At 38.4% G+C, this 17,976-nt stretch overlaps 1 non-coding gene across 1 annotated transcript; it reads right to left on the reverse strand.

Annotated features, from left to right (window-relative positions):
* Window positions 1-14,148: 14,148 nt before the first annotated feature.
* On the reverse strand, window positions 14,149-14,255 carry LOC149780695 (U6 spliceosomal RNA). Its single transcript, XR_016415240.1, has one exon. It is a non-coding gene; the product is annotated as a U6 spliceosomal RNA (small nuclear RNA).
* Window positions 14,256-17,976: the final 3,721 nt, after the last annotated feature.

Below are 17,976 nucleotides of genomic sequence, written 5' to 3' on the forward strand. Positions count from 1 at the left end.
CCCGGTGTTCTCAATCCTAATGTTGAAGATATGATAATTGACCTTGATCCCAATTACAACCTTGGATTTGCCACACGAACGAAAATGTTAAAAGACGCCGAACGAAGATTTTCCTGTGCAATTCCGTTATCTCATATTTTTGGATTTTGCAGACATTTCAGAAAAGTTATTTACGGAGCGAAGCATACGATAGTTTTTGTTCGAGATTCCAATGATGATAGAGCCATCTGGCGAGATGCAAGTGCAGATCCCCTTGATATCGGCAAAGTTGTCCTTGAAAGAATTACCTTATGGATGCCAGCAATAACACCGTCGATGATCATAGAAGAAAAATTATTGTCATTTATGAATCAAGGTGGAAAATCCGTCATGGCTTGGCTCACAACTATGACTGACTCTTGTGATGTTAATATTAACGGAATATTTACCTGGCGAATTGCCTCACAACAAGGATCCTCCGCGCCAAGACATATCTTTGTTGCTCTCCAAAATATGAATAAATACGATCAAGAACATAGTCACATGATATTTGATCAATTCGGGGCAACAAACGTATCATTAAGAATAAATGGCCAACAGGAGCCAACCGAGGAAATAGCCATCGATTATGCCACCAATTCCACGGCACGCGCGTATCATCGATTATTAACTTATATGGGTCGCGATCAAAATATTGATACCGGATTGCAAATATCACAATTAGATTTTAATAATCTTTATCCTATCTATTATTTTTCCCTGGAACATCTTGATTTAGTAAAGCAGTCGGTTGTCGATATTCATTTCAAAGCCAGAATTAACACAGGAGGAAACGCAAGAGCAATTGCAGTTATTCTCAGCGATAGAACAATGATCCTGGAGGGTATCAGTGGTAGAATGAGAGTCATCGATGCACCCGTAGAGAACATGTAACAAATTCTAAATTTAGATAAAGTGATTATTAATATGCCATACGATCACGTCAGCGTAACTCTGACCCCCGGTCAGGTGAAAAAACTTCAATCAGCAACAGCAGCGCGACGAGGTTTAAGTTTAACTTTGAAAAGTAATCAACTTCACGGTGGACCTAACAAACTATCGTTAACTAAAAATCAACACGGACATTTCACCAAAGCCAGATCGGCAAATACTGGTATTCGTCTGAATATCTCGATAGGCGCAATCAGAGATATGATCAAAGTAGGCGGTTTTTTTCCATTGGCCGCGCTTATACCAGCGTTAATAGCAGGTGCGAAGGCAGTAGGATTAGGTGCACTTGGTGGGGCAGGTTCTGCAATAGCAGGAAAAGTTGTTGGAAAAATTATGGGAAAGGGATATCGTAAAAAAAAGGGCGGACTTCTCCTACCCCTTCTTCTCGCAAAAATGATGACGCAGCAACAACGACAAGGATCCGGCCTTTACCTAAGACGACCCCCGTACGGATCCGGGTTAAATCGAGCCTACCAACCTCAAATTTAGATTTAATCAGTGAAGTAAAAAAAAAGAAAATAAAATTTTTTAGAGGCGTATTTATGCGAGATCAACTACCGGACAAACCAAATTCAACCGAGACAGGAATAATAAATCTCGATAAAAATTCCGGTCCTGGCACTCACTGGGTTGCGTATGCGATTAATCCTCGCGAAATCATCTATTTCGATTCATACGGATTAGCACCGCCGAATGAATTTATCAAATATGTGTCAAAATTAAAACTTCCAGTTTGGTATTCAACACTTCCAACACAAACACTAGTAGATCCACCAATATGCGGCCGGGAGACAATTAATGTCCTTGATGCAATTTCAAAATCATCCAATCCTTATCGCAAAATTTTATTTGAATATACCGTAGATAAATATCATGGTTGACATTTACGGTAGATCTCTCTTCAGAAAAGAAAAAAAAGATGCAGTCGACATCGATACATCAAAGTTTGCAACCAAGAGCGATATTAACAATCTTTTATCGCTGTCAGAAGTTGATCCTGGTGAAGTTGCTGTTTTTCAAAATACCGAAGGGCGATTACAAACTAGCAACGTTAAAATAACTGATATAATCAAGCGAGACGAATACCGCGATCACATTAGTCAATTTACTCGCCAATCGGAGATGGTATTAAAATCTATTGCTGATATCGCCGATATTATAGCAAAGTTACCCCTGAAGGCCGATAAAGCATTACACGACGATCTTCAGGATAGAATGACAAAAAGACTTAACAGGCTAAATAACGACCTTAAAAAACTTGACGATGCTTTAGATAAATTTAGCAAAAAATTTGACGAGAATATAAAAACATCCAGTGATACTTCCTCCGCATCAAATAAGAAAGCCGATGACGATCTCAGCGAGAAAATAAAAAAAATCAACGAGGAAATTACTAATATTCTTGCCGAAATTAACGAAGTAAATATCTCGATGAGTCAGAAAATCGATAAAACATCAATCGACGATCTCAACAAAAAAATAAAAAAAATCAACGAGGAAATTACTAATATTCTTGCCAAAATTAACGAAGTAAATATCTCGATGGGTCAGAAACCATCGATCGACGATCTCAACAAAAAAATCAACGAGGAAATTATTAAACTCGGTAATGTTGTTGTTCCTGAATTTACCAGGGGGATTAACGCGATGCAAGTACAAATAAAATCCATCAACGATGAAATTAACGTGGTACGTGAATTAGCGCGTCAAAAGTTAGATACATCAACGTACGATGAAAAAATTCAAGATTTAAACACGAAACTTCTTGCTGCAACAACAAAAATTGATCAATCCGCCGATAAAACTGGTCACGCCACTGACGTAAAGCAATTAGGTAAAGAAATTGACGATATCAACACAAAAATATCGTCAATGAACCTTGAAAGATTATCGCGAATTTCGATACCAAAAAAAGTAGAAATAAAAAATGTTACCTGCAGTGTGCCATTTGTGGTAAATACACATAAAGATATATGGACACCTGGGGTTGGCCCATTTTTCCTTCAAGCGCCAATTACGGGTATTTATCGAATATATATTATCTCCAGGATAAAATTTAATGCAAAAACCACTAATGCAATTTTCATTGAATATTATCCTGGTTTTATTATTGTACCCTTAAGTGAAGGGCAAATAATTTATACCGAACTGGTACCACCAGATAGAACCATAACAACCCCAATTCATTTTTTTGTAGTTTTCGAATATTTATCAGAAACATCCCCAGAATTATTCAGAGAATTATATTATATATGAACGCATCGGATTACCGTTACAATCAGGCGCGATCATGGCAGGATTCGTTGCGAAAACAACTTGACGATTATCAAACAAAAATAAATAAATACCAGCGCAAATTAGTTATCATTGATGTTGCAGTGTACGCAGTATCTGCTGTGGTCGCTGGTGCAGGAATAATTCTATCCGCGGTAACAATGATAGCGCCAATCGTTGCAACAATAATAATCTCGTCAACAACAGCAATCGCTGGTGTTTTAAATATAATTGCGAAGAAAATATCCTCTTGCACGAACGAGAAATTATCCCTGTACAAAAGTAAACTAACTAAAATCAATGACGCATACTCGAAATTATCATTGTTACTTTCTGAGAGCCTCAACGATGGTATTATATCCGATCTAGAATTTTCTGCAATGATTAGTATTTACTCGGAGATTGAACAAATGAATATTAATAATGTCCGAGTTAGCCCAGATCGTGACAAACACGACGCCGCCGACAACAACGTTAATATCGCTAAGTTCAACGAAACCCGAGTTTAGTATTAATTTTTCAACACCAATTAGCGTCAACGAAATTGCATTAACACAATTGCGCGTCTACAATAGCTGGCCTAATGTTAGATCGAAATCATTTGGTAATTTGATGCCAAATAATTCACTTGTTTTTGCAAATAAGAATAAACCCGATGGAACACCCGATTGGATCGTCGTTGGTATACCAACCGGTAGTTACGAAATTGATCAGCTGAATAATGAGTTTACCACTAGAATATCAAATTTAACCGGCGATGCTACTCCGGGAATAAAGATATCTTCACATGATCCAACACTATCGTCAATGATAGAAGTGAAATCACCGTACGTGGTAGATATTTACCAATCATCGATCAGGAATATATTAGGTTGGCCCGAGGTCGCACCTCTGATAAAACCAAAGAAATCGGATGTTATTATTCCAGGTTGGTATGATGAAACTCTTCCAGAACTACCGGAACCAAAAAAGGAAGATTTTACAACCGACGAAGGATGGTATGGAGATATCAAACACAAACCTTTGATCCACAGCGCCATCAATCTCATGAATAACCACAAATTTAACCTGGTAATGTTCGCTTTCACTTTTATTAACGAAAGAATTCTCTCATGGTTGCCTCTTCCTAAAATCCCCCCAGATGTGAAAATCTTCGACGCTACCCACATTAACAGGATAATAGCCCCCATAGACGGTATCTTGGTAAGAAGAACTCTAGACGAGTTTATTCAAGAACACGAATTACAATTAAATTTATTGCGCGGATCATTTCATGAATGCATCCTAAATAAATCTGGTTCATGTAGCGAAATTATAAAGCACGTGAAAATTTTAAATCAACTCGCGAATGATATTGAATATTATCATGATATGTTTATTCGGGCGATAGTCGACGATATATCAATTGCCGAATATGTTCTTCCTATTAGCAAATTCGAGTTGATCAAGAACTCGGGTGAGAAACAAAAATTCATGAGAGTATTTGAATTAACCGAGGAAACACTGCCAAATTTCAAATTTCCCAATTCTGATTTTGATGCGATGAGAAAATCCGTCATTGATACCATCGATGATTTATTTCCGAAATTACATGCCGCATGGACCAAAAAAATACATTCAGAATTAATTCTTAAACACAATAACGATCCTGACAAAGGTGGACGACATATATCGCCGGGTATCGTTAATATAACGGAAGTTATCGCGATTTATCTTCACGCGGATGTTGTCGAGGGTAGTTACAATGTTGATGCGTCAGAGTCAAATCAAGCCCATCAGGGTTTTATATTGTATTCATTTTCACCTAGCGCATCTCCTGGTTATTTGATAATCAAGGAGCCAATGAATCCGTTTTACCTGCGATGTCATAATCGATTTTTATCAAGAATAAATTTCAAATTAACGGATCAGAAAGGAAATTTACTTGATATACGAGGAGAAACTGTGAGTATCAATCTTTTGGTGAAATCGTGAGAATCTCTGATTCTTGATTTTTAAATCGCAAGTGAGATTTTCCAAATCTGTATCCCAGAAATATTTCTGGGGGAAAAAAATAAATAAAATCCAGGGAAATTTTCAAAATTAATCTTTTTTTTTGTTTTGCGGAGATATTCAATTATTCTTCGTCACTCTCTGAATCAAATATTATTGGTACATAGGAGAATTTGATCCACGAATCAGCATCATAAGAAAATGTTGCGTTGTATTTTCCTTCTGCCACTCGTTTTACTGAATGCGAGTCAATAACGAAATATTTTGCTGCTGCAGACATCGATGTAAACGCGATTTCCTCACCTGTTGCTTGATTCACTGATTTAAAAGTCCTCGAATAATTAGGAAATCCACGGTTATTACCAAATCTTGAATTTTCACTCTGGGTTACCGCGCGCAGATTGGAAAGTTTATTGTTAAGTTTATTACCGTCAATGTGGTCGATAACAAGTCCGATCTCTATTGGTCCTTTGTAGCATTCGAACACAAATCTATGATTCGAATAACATTCTGTTCTTTCATTTCTTTTATGGACTGTAAATTTGAGATATCCCGAATTACAAATACTACCAACACGTTTCTTTGTTTTGATGTTTCTGACATTACCATCCTCAGATGCTTCGTAACCTTCGATGATGGGATGCGATTTATATTCACTCATGGGAATCGTTGATTTCATTTCCATATATGATATTCTCTTTGTTTAAATCGAAATTTGCTTTGAAACGATTAATATAATCTTCTTCGCATTTTATTACCGAGGAGGATCTTTTTTCATAATATCTTCGTAACTCACGATATTTCTTTCCTCCACAGGAGAAACACAATCTTGTTTTTCCTCGAATGCCAACTTGACAAATTAAACATCGCTGTGGTCCTTTGTTACCTCGTCGAATTTCGTATATATGAGCGCCACAATATTCACCTCTGCAGGATTTGTTACATGATTTTGTTGATCCAACTGTTATCCACGCGCATTGCTTCATTATATTTAGATATTTGTCTAAAATATAATAATGGATTTATTTGATCTCGATGAGGCAGAATATATCATTCCTGAAGTTGATAGTGCGAAGAAGGAATTTTTTGATGATGGAGCGATTCATACCTGGTCAACTTGGAAAACTAACTTTGTTGATGCTACGATGAATTTGGAGCGAGCGAAAAAGATAATCGAACATATAAAAAACTCACACAAAGAAGAGAGATTTATTTTCGGAATAAAATTTATTGCACAAATGCCCGATGACATTTGGATTATTCGTGATAAACGAGATCCGGTACGCGGCGGTAAGAAAAATGTTGTTCTTGATAAAAATTCGAAACCGGGATTGCTGCTGGGGATTGATGGTCCTTATTATGCTAGGGCGTATCCTTCTAGTGCTGTTGTCTATGGAATTTATCGGCTGAATAATAATCCTGATGTGAAAAATCTACCTGCGATGAGGGAATCGCCGATAATAAACTGCGTAGCTGAGCGAGTTATCGAACATATGAGGAATGCCCGTCGCGGATCTGGTCTGACTCAATTGAGATTGGATAAAATTAATTCATGGGCAAAGACAGTTACTGATGGCGCATCAATCGATGATGTTGCTGCGTTAAGTAAGAAACTTAAATTTCCTATTACGGTTAAAACACTATCGGGTGAAATATTATATTCATCGCCGTATAATTCTCGAGGAACACCAATCGAAATTGTTGATCATAATTCACATGCGTGGAGTCAGTCGGTAATGATATTCCCACGAGATCGTGTTGTTAAGTTTTATCCCGTGGAATCCAAAGATAGTTCCGATGCAATGTTTAGGTTTATCAAACTATTAGCCAAGTCCGATCCAATATCGATTTGGTTATTTTCTAGCGAAGAAAGATACGATCAATTTATCTTACCACGCGGAGATATTTACCGAGATGAAATATTACATGAATCGATGAGAAATATCGCGGAGAAGTATTCATCAAATCCAGATCGATTACTGACAAATTGCTTTACTGTTCCGTCTGTTGCTGCTCACGCTGCTAGAGAAAGAAATTCGTGGAAACCTACAAGAAATGAATTTCTTAATGATATTCAACTTAGCTGTATCGAATACGGCCATGGAGGATTATGGAATACCAAGTATTATTTCGAAGATATGATTTCCGTTGATATGAGCGCATGCTATCCTGGAAGTTTCCTTGGGTATGGTGATTGTGCAAATTACTTTGCTAAATTTGGCCATCCTACCAACGAGATGACGAGAGTGGCAATTAACGGACCGTTACCCGATTTTGTAATGACAGGATTCGCTCATGTTACTTCATTCGAACTTGCTGAAAATTTGCATAAAATTTGTTATATTTGGTTTGGTCGGCATTTATCTCAGCGAAGATGGGTCCCTACGGTATTGTTGAGATATATGCTGGATTCGTCGATGTTAATATCACTGACGGTAAGTGAAGCAATTATATCGTATAGAAAGCAGACCGAGGTGTGGTTGCCGACAGATTGTGAGAACGCGAAAGATATTGGAAGAAAAATAATTGGTAAATTTACTCAAGGAGGATCAGTTGATCATAAACACAGACACGCTAGGTTATTTATCAATGATGCTGAGATGGATTTTATTATTGCTGATACAGTGTCGCGTGGAATATTTTGCAACAGAGAAAATATTATTATTGATGGAACGAAGTTAGGTACAGTGATAACTTATCTTGATGGAGAATCAGCACAGTATACTCATTTAAGATCATCGATGCTAGCTTATGTGAGTATTAATTTGTTGTCAATGATAAATAAATTTGCTGATATCGCGGTGAGGGTTGCAACGGATTCATTTTATATCGATAAGAAATATCAGTGCAGATTAGAAAATTTAATCGCCAATGGAGATTGGGGAACCTGGAGAATAAAAAATGAGGATATTCTAGATTATTGTGAGGACGCGGATGTAGAAGATTGTGATAAGTTTCACAAAGACCAGCGCGATGAGGTATCAACGGCCGCATCTGCGTTTGATCCGATTTCACGAAACAAATTCGTTTATCTTAATGGTCCTGGCGGTAGTGGTAAAACAACACGAGCAATAAACTTATTTTCAAATTCTGATATGATCGTGTTAACTCCAACTCACAGACTAGCAAGAGAAATAAAACAACGTGGCGTTAGTTCTTGTACTTATCACAGCTATTTCAAGTACAGCGGTGGATTGTGGGATCCAGCTCGAATGGGAAACAAATATATCAACAAGATTATAATATTTGATGAAATTTGCACAGTAAATTTAGTTTTGTTAAAATCATTCCTAAGTTGGCTAGAAGAAAAAAATACCGCAGTAATAATGTGCGGCGATCATGGACAACCTGATCCTATTGATGGTGAATCTCCACATGGATGGCTTAGAAACTTTGTAGATTATTATGAAGAGATTGATGCCGATTATAGATCCAATGATAATTTACTGACTGAGTTTAAAAAACTAATTCGGTTGCAACCTAATAAAATTCAATGTGATGTGATGAGAAAAATAATTGATGAGACTTCGATGGATAATTTTCTAAATTTGTGGCGTCCGGATCATTTGATAGTTGCTAGTAGGAAAATTATTCGCGATGCTATTCAGAAAATATTATTTAAGCTTCACTGTGAGAGATTTCCAACGTTGCAGGTTCCGTTGTGCTATAGGCCAGCTGATACTAGAAAACAAAATATTAATGTTACTTTGCCGTGCGGAGAAGAAAAAATAATGGTTTTAAATGATATTATTTTCGTTGATATTAATCTTGTCAATGATGCGATAAAAGCAGAAAGATCGCCATGGAAACTCGGATACGCAGCAACGATACATTCATCACAGGGATTAACAGTAGATGGCCAGGTCTGGATCGTCGATGATAGAATTTCCTGGTCAAATTTAGTTTATCTAGCCGTGTCTCGAGTAAGAAAATTATCTCAGTTAGGTAGGATTAAATTTCACATTAACGAAGATGGCGGTAATTGAGTATCCTTTGGTATTATTTGTAATTCTTCTTTGGTAAATCCGCGTTGTGGCGCTAGTGAATCTAGAAAATAAATCGCTGGCCTTCCTGATGATCTTGTTACAGCTGATATTTTATGCGTTGTAACGCTCCAATTTGGATCAGTTGCTCTTTTTCTGCCACCTTCGGCTTCTCCCTCCTTATATAAATATCTGACCGTGACGCTACCTAGCACAGGTGGAATAGTAGAATCTCGCTTTAGTGGTATTTTTGTCTTTGTAATTGCAATTGCGGGTTTCATTGATATTGTTCGTGTTACTTCGTTATTTAGCGCATTAATCACGTGAGGTAATCTTGTTACCCAATCGTGAGATCGTTTATCTTGGATAAATTCTCTCGCGTATTGATATCCGAATAATCGTTCTGCAAGAGTTTTATTGAATCTCTCAACGATAGCTTGATTGTGATGAACACCTACAATACCGCGACGGATTTTAACATTATTCTTTTTCATCAGTGAAGTAACCGCGCCAAGAAATTCTCGACCTGGATCAACCTGGAGAAGCTTCGGCCATGTTAATGGAGATCGTGAATAAATTTCGCTAAACGCCTTAGCAATATCTGTTGCTGTTTTATTCGATAACGGTTCCGCTTCCTTGTATCTGCTAGCAATATCAACAACCGTCAGAACATATTTGTATATAACTCCGTCGACGGTATCGTAAGGAAGAAACATAAGATCAGCCTGATGGACTTCATTAGGGACGCTGACAGAGAAACTCGCATATGATATTTTCTTAGGCGGAGGAAGATAAATTTGCCAGACTGCTTGCCTCGATAGCCACGATTCAGCGACAGATTGCTTTACTTTTGCTGCCTTAGCAAGTTTGGCTATTGCTGATTTTCCTCGCCAAAATCCTCGCGGAGAATAATATATTTGCTCCATTATAAATTACCAGCACCTAGTACTAATTTACCTTTCATTGCTCCTTTTATCAACCAAGTTGCCAATTTCTCTTTGAAATTTTTATCAGGAATAGCATCTATTGCGTGAATTAATTTAATATCAGCGAGATGTCTTTGTTGTAAATCTCCGCTGCGATATGCAAGATCGTGATAGTAGCATGCGTTATCGATGGCGTTTACTGGATCCTCGCCAGGATTTGGTTGATTATTATCGTTAAGTCTTATATCTAGCCTTGTACCAGGTCCGCAGTAATTATATCCTGGTAAATGTTTCTCTCCGGGATATTTCGCCCAGGGAGTTCCAGGTAGATTTGTTAAGGAGGTTGCGATGTCTCCTCCGGTTCTACTTTTTTTTTTACAAATCTAAACTTAATTGTCTTACAAACCGCACATTCTCCCTTGATTGCATTCCTGTTGTTGCGCGTGACAACTTCGATTGGATTTAGCGTGGCAGTTCGAGTACGACACTTAACACAATATGAATCCATAATATTCTAATAACATGAATGTAATTGATTTTTCAGCCACGAAAAAACGCGAGCAAGTGAAACACGTCGACGCACTACCAAATTCGATTAGAATGATAATTATTGGACCATCTGGTTCTGGAAAAACGCAATTGTTGCTAAATTTGATTATGCGATGGTTAAAATGGGATAAATTATATTTGATTGCACCATCTGTTGATGATCAGCGATGTTATCAAGTACTGAAGGAATTTAGTGATAATACTGAAGATGGCACAATAGAATTTATAACAGATATCAATGAGGCTCCATCAGTGGAAAGTTTAGACGGCGATACTAATAATCTTGTTGTTTTCGATGATGTGATGCTGGATAAGCAAACTAACCCAGCTAGGATATTCTCGCGTGGCCGACACAAGAACACCGATGTGATTTACGTGACACAGCGATATACGCAAATTCCAAAGGTGATTAGAGATAATTGTAATATTTTATCAGTTTTCAATGGCGTTGATACTCACACACTAAGAAATATCCATCAAACTTGGTGCAACGGCGATATGGATATAAATAAGTTTAAAAATTTCTTCAGTCACGCTCAGGCAACACCGCACGGTTTTGTCACGATTAATCTTCATGATCCACGTAGTAGGTATCGAGTCGGTCTTGATCAAATTTACTCATAAAATTGCAGCCCACCATAATTCAATTATGGCACAAACAAATTTTACAATACCCCCCCCAAAAAAATTGCTGTTTTTTTTTATGTCTGAAAATGCACTTTGGGTTGAAATTTTGCGGATTAATTTGCGTAGGAGGCGTTATTTCTGCTTTCTGAGGCTTCTACGGATAAAGTTTGTGTGGGAGGCTTAAATTTATCTGAGCCACCTGGTCTGTACACCCTCCCTGCTGCTTAGGCATAACAAAATGTGTGATTTTACTGCGCCGGCATACATCTGAAGCGTACTTTCGTGACAGAAAAAGTCGAGGCCACTCCAACTGCGCAGTGACCGCAATTTGATTACAATTATATCTCCACTGGCCCACGTGAAGCTCTGAGAAGAACCGCTTAGGGGTCATGTTCCGGTGACATACGTTATTAGCATAATCGCTAATTTTATCAGCCAATCAGATGAAGGCTTTTACCTTGGCGTTTGGGAGACTGATTAGTACGGCAGAAGCTCATCAATGTGTTCCCAACGATTTGGTTTACTTTTTGAAATTGTATGAAAGCGGCATTTCCCTTGGCTAATTCAAAGGTCTCCAGAACATGGCCCCTAAGCGGTCGCTTTCAGAGCTTCACGTAGGACAGTGGAGATCTCATTCACATGAGACTGCAGTGACTGAGAAGCTGCAAATAAAAACAAGTAGTTCGTTGATTCGCATCCGCTCGGTTGATCTAACCTGGTTCACGGCCGCTATGAAGCTACCACCAATATGTGTCATTTTACGTAAAATTACTATAGGCGACCAGTCATCTTCGCTAGCCAAGGTTTCCATATCTTAAGCCTATCTACACCTTGGCGGATGGAGCAGGCATTTGTGTGCTCTGGGCGTGTGAATTTAATTGCATGCAGAGGAAAACCACCGCATCCTACCAAACCTAAATTGTTCAAGTTTGAACCTGTTCCTAGATGATCGAGACAAGAGGAGCACACAACTTAAATCGACCCATACATACGCAGTTTAACACTGTCGGTCTGTGCTTGTACAAATACACATCACTCAAATACACCTGTAATGGCTTTTCTTTGGTACGTTGTCATACCTTCGATGTTAAACTTCCAAAGAATCCTTTTGAAGTAAATTGCCTCCACCCTTTTCGGCCCATCTACAATGTACCACGGTTACACGCTATTGATTAGTTGGCATTACATCCCAAGGGAGGCAACTCACGAAATCCAGTCAATGTCCCTAGGACAAAGCACTAATATATCTGCTCGATCCGCCAAGGTGTAAATTGGGTTAACATATCGGAACCTTGGCTAGCGAAGATGGGGACCAGTTCATGTTGGAAAAAGTCGAGTGGCAGCTAAACGTTGTAAGTTTCGGTGTTTTTGAAAACACGTCACTTCTATTTAGGGGGCGCTCTACAGATATTATGAACTTATAAGAAAACGATTGGTGTATGGTGTAGTTGCTTACATAGGCAACATGCTCAGTGAGAGAATATTGGCATATTTCTGTGTTACGTTAATGTGCTGTGACTGAAATTTCTTTGTATATTGTCTCAAAATACCCCTCCCTCACAAAAACAGCAAAAAAAAAAAAAAAAAAAAAAAAAAAAAAAAAAAAAAAAAAAAAAAAAAAAAAAAAACCTTACTGGTACTTATTTTCTTTGAAATACATTTCAACCGTATGCGTTGTGAGTTGGGGATATTTCTCTTCTCCCGAACATCGCTGGATTTAAATTTTTTTAATTGTTCTATACGGCAAAGTAACATAATCAAGAACACATTTACGCTAAATTGAAATGCAGAATATATTACAAGCCAGGGGTCATTACTTGACCGAGCGTTGTCAGACACTAGCGTGATACCCGATAGAAGTCATAAGTTTACCCCAAATTTACAAAGACTTCCATACAACTTCAGTTGTAAATTATAAAGCCCAACGTGTCCATTATATGCATAAATTTTACTTTAATCAATGCAAGACCACAGAGCTCACAACCTGCCAAATATATACTGTTACACGCACACGGGTATTTACTTGACCGAGCGGTTGTCAAACCCTGGCGCGATTCTCGCTAGAAGTCATAAGTTTCCCCGACTTTCCAAAGACTTCCATACAACCTCAGTTGTAAATCAGAAAGCCCGACGTGTCCATTCTATACCTAAATTTTCCTCTAATTAAATGCAAGACCACGGATAAACCAAACTGTCAACTATCTATCAACCGTACATCTGCGTGTTTTGGCTTCATTATGTTTCCGCACCACCAACCGTTCACGCCTTAGAACATATATGAGTACTCCCTAACAATGGGAACTATTTTAACTCCGCCACCTTAGGCCAGTCAATGTATGCTTTCCAGGCACATTTCGCCGATATAACTGCACCATATTCGCCCGCATGGCGACATAAACGGTCTCTGCCAAGTCCCTTTTTATTTATGCCCTTGTGTAATTTACCGGTTTAATACCGTAAGTGCTGTCCTTGCAGTCACGCTACCAATGTATACCACTAGATTTTAATATGTACTATTTTACGAAAGGGACATTCATTCGGTTTTGGTCGCAATTCACTACTAGTGAACCATGGCATTATGGAGACTCACTAACACTTTACTCCGCGAAGTTTGCTCCTAGTCATTGGCCAATTATTTCGGGCAAAGGAATATTTATATTGCACCAAATTCCAATTATCAGACAAGTAATCACACAAATCTAAGAATTCCTTAAAACGGGGCGCTATAACCAAAGCGCATACTCCAAATTTATTACAATATGATCAAGTCGAAATTAATATGAAACTTACACGTTCCATACTGTTTCGTGAATTTTGATAATGAAATTAAAAATATGGAACGCTTCACGAATTTGCGTGTCATCCTTGCGCAGGGGCCATGCTAATCTTCTCTGTATCGTTCCAATTTTAGTATATGTACTGCCGAAGCAAGTACGATATACCATACCTGTTAATTTCCTTATTAAATGCATTTTCACGTAACATTTAAAGGAGAGGTACATGTACATTTGCATAACCGTGCACAGCGGGAAAACGTTGCAAAACGTTGGAGCAGTTAACTTCCTTTATTGCCGGTGGGGAAATATTCCAGGATGTCAAAAATAAAATAAACATACACATAAAAACCTTATTAAAATTACGTTGCTAGCATGAGTTTCATTTGCCATATAGCCTAATTTGAAACCACACGAACAAAAGAATCATTTACAATATTTTAAACATTCAAACACGGTCGTTAAGGTGACCAAAACGTAGATCTCTTTATTCTCCACTTACATCAATGGTTCTTCGTCTAGATGCATTCTGCGCCACATGCCGTTATATAGGTAGTCCGAATAGAATACGTTTCTTTTCTTGCGGAGACATTTAGGCATAACAAAATGTGTGATTTTACTGCGCCGGCATACATCTGAAGCGTACTTTCGTGACAGAAAAAGTCGAGGCCACTCCAACTGCGCAGTGACCGCAATTTGATTACAATTATATCTCCACTGGCCCACGTGAAGCTCTGAGAAGAACCGCTTAGGGGTCATGTTCCGGTGACATACGTTATTAGCATAATCGCTAATTTTATCAGCCAATCAGATGAAGGCTTTTACCTTGGCGTTTGGGAGACTGATTAGTACGGCAGAAGCTCATCAATGTGTTCCCAACGATTTGGTTTACTTTTTGAAATTGTATGAAAGCGGCATTTCCCTTGGCTAATTCAAAGGTCTCCAGAACATGGCCCCTAAGCGGTCGCTTTCAGAGCTTCACGTAGGACAGTGGAGATCTCATTCACATGAGACTGCAGTGACTGAGAAGCTGCAAATAAAAACAAGTAGTTCGTTGATTCGCATCCGCTCGGTTGATCTAACCTGGTTCACGGCCGCTATGAAGCTACCACCAATATGTGTCATTTTACGTAAAATTACTATAGGCGACCAGTCATCTTCGCTAGCCAAGGTTTCCATATCTTAAGCCTATCTACACCTTGGCGGATGGAGCAGGCATTTGTGTGCTCTGGGCGTGTGAATTTAATTGCATGCAGAGGAAAACCACCGCATCCTACCAAACCTAAATTGTTCAAGTTTGAACCTGTTCCTAGATGATCGAGACAAGAGGAGCACACAACTTAAATCGACCCATACATACGCAGTTTAACACTGTCGGTCTGTGCTTGTACAAATACACATCACTCAAATACACCTGTAATGGCTTTTCTTTGGTACGTTGTCATACCTTCGATGTTAAACTTCCAAAGAATCCTTTTGAAGTAAATTGCCTCCACCCTTTTCGGCCCATCTACAATGTACCACGGTTACACGCTATTGATTAGTTGGCATTACATCCCAAGGGAGGCAACTCACGAAATCCAGTCAATGTCCCTAGGACAAAGCACTAATATATCTGCTCGATCCGCCAAGGTGTAAATTGGGTTAACATATCGGAACCTTGGCTAGCGAAGATGGGGACCAGTTCATGTTGGAAAAAGTCGAGTGGCAGCTAAACGTTGTAAGTTTCGGTGTTTTTGAAAACACGTCACTTCTATTTAGGGGGCGCTCTACATTTGCGTGTCATCCTTGCGCTCAATACAGCCTGATCTTCGAGTCAAACATGGAGCAAACATGGGACAAAAGTCGCAATTTCATTGTTCCAGGTTTGTTTAAAGTTGTTCCAAGTCTTCACCAATGAAAATGAACCTCAATTTGTGCCGTATGTCATTGTCCCACGTTTCAAGAGGTTTACAGTATACGCCATACTGGAGAAAGAACAATCAAGCTTCATGAAGTTTGATTCATAGATTTTCTTAAATTCTTATTCAGGTTAGTGGGATATGAAATAAACTATAAACCTGCTCACCCTGTCTACTCGCCGTTTCGCGACATTGGCTTATATCGTGCTATTACGACATTTTACCATGTTTGAATCTTACGCTTTTCATCGATTCATTTTAGATACCTTTCACCAGACTGTTCCCAGTCTTGGCAGTTTTCTTATATTTGCACTCTTTAGTGAACTCGTCTAATGAAATGAATTAAATATTGATCAGATTTGGAACATATATGGCCTTGTTCCTTCCATAAATCGCTTTTAGTGAACTGAATCGTACGACGATCAGACAAATGTGTCATATAAGAAATCTGTGTCCGGAAATATTTGCAGTCAGAGTTATTGCAATTTTATTTAAATTTGTGTACTATTTGACATTGTTATCACACAAAAATAAACTATCATTGATTTGTCTTCTTGTAAACATAATCTTACGCCAGTGTGTTATTGCCTGGTAAAGAATAGACAGTTCCTTGGAACAGACAAATGTGTTGCTACGGATTTATTCAAAGTCTTAATATATGTAATCTGTCCTCAAGGAATGATGCATCTAAAAAATATGTTTGTTTTTCATTCTTTGAAATTTATGTAGCTTTGCATATTTGTGTCCCTGATTTCTCCATGAACAGACGAAAAGATTAACAAGACAAATTTGAGCTTCATAAACATGCTTGATACAACATTTAGTGAATAAAATATAGCCTTGAATTGTATGCAGGATAGTTGCATGTGTTCTAAAGTCCTTTTTTATACATGTATTCCTTTGAGATATTATTCTATTCGTTTCTTCTATATTTATCAATATATCTGTAGGGCAATGAACAAAGTACCAAACGTTAGCGCTACCTCAACTGGGTATATCTTGTTTAAGGATAGTCAGGAGGTCGTGAGAGGCCCAATAAAATGTCAAAAAGAACCGGTCACAACACAGGACAAAGTACACTAGATGTCATTGAAGTAAGCAGAGCAGAGTAGCATACACCAACCTGATCTGTTTACTTACAATTAGGAACCAACACCAGTCATGGTATTACGTACGAAGATTATACAGGAGGCTACACTTTGTAGGCTTTTGATTTCACTCCGGAACAAGGCAGCGACGAGGGACATTTCCACGCTATAACATCCGGCCAATTTCGTGTGGAAATTCAGTTTGCAAATCGAGATCCTGATGAAACGGTGAACGTCATCCTGTATGCCGAATTCGATAATACCATAGAAATCAACAGTTTGAGAGAAGTCTTTCTAGACTATTAGAAGCCATGGAAGAATGGAATGTGAGGAGCCTGTGGAAGTAGAACCCCATGACAAAGACGAAAAGGACATCGTGATCAAGTCGAGATGGCCAGAACAAGAACAGCATTTAGTCTCCTGTTTTGCTACATACCTGCCAGACAAAATTAAGGAATTGATCAAGAAGGATTGCTATGGATGTCAAAACGATCATCCCAGTCACATTCAACACGATAAATGTCTGATGCTGAGTCAAGAAGAAAATTTGACGAGTATCTGGAAAAAGCTTGGAGTCTCATCTCAAAAGAAGACGTGTTTCATCAGTGGTATAAAGGCTTCCGTGAATGTTCTTGTCCTCCATTAACGCCTCTGGAGATCCGTCGCATCGGAACTCTCTTGGTTCAGGGTACTAAGGCGGAGCTAATACCCGTTTACTTGTCAGGCATTTTCCAAGAGAAAGTCAAGATCGAATTGATCACTTATTATTGCCTGTGAAGAAAAAAAAAACACACAAAAATGGATACCTGGGAACTTTATTATCTTTTGAACCACAGTTCGTACACTGCTTCTTGGAAGCCTGTCGTATGTGCTAAAGATTTACTACCTCATAG

This window comes from Sinohyriopsis cumingii, chromosome 16 (genome assembly GCF_028554795.1).
Source record: "Sinohyriopsis cumingii isolate HCF-2022 chromosome 16, ASM2855479v2, whole genome shotgun sequence".
Taxonomy (NCBI): Eukaryota; Metazoa; Mollusca; class Bivalvia; order Unionida; family Unionidae; genus Sinohyriopsis; species Sinohyriopsis cumingii.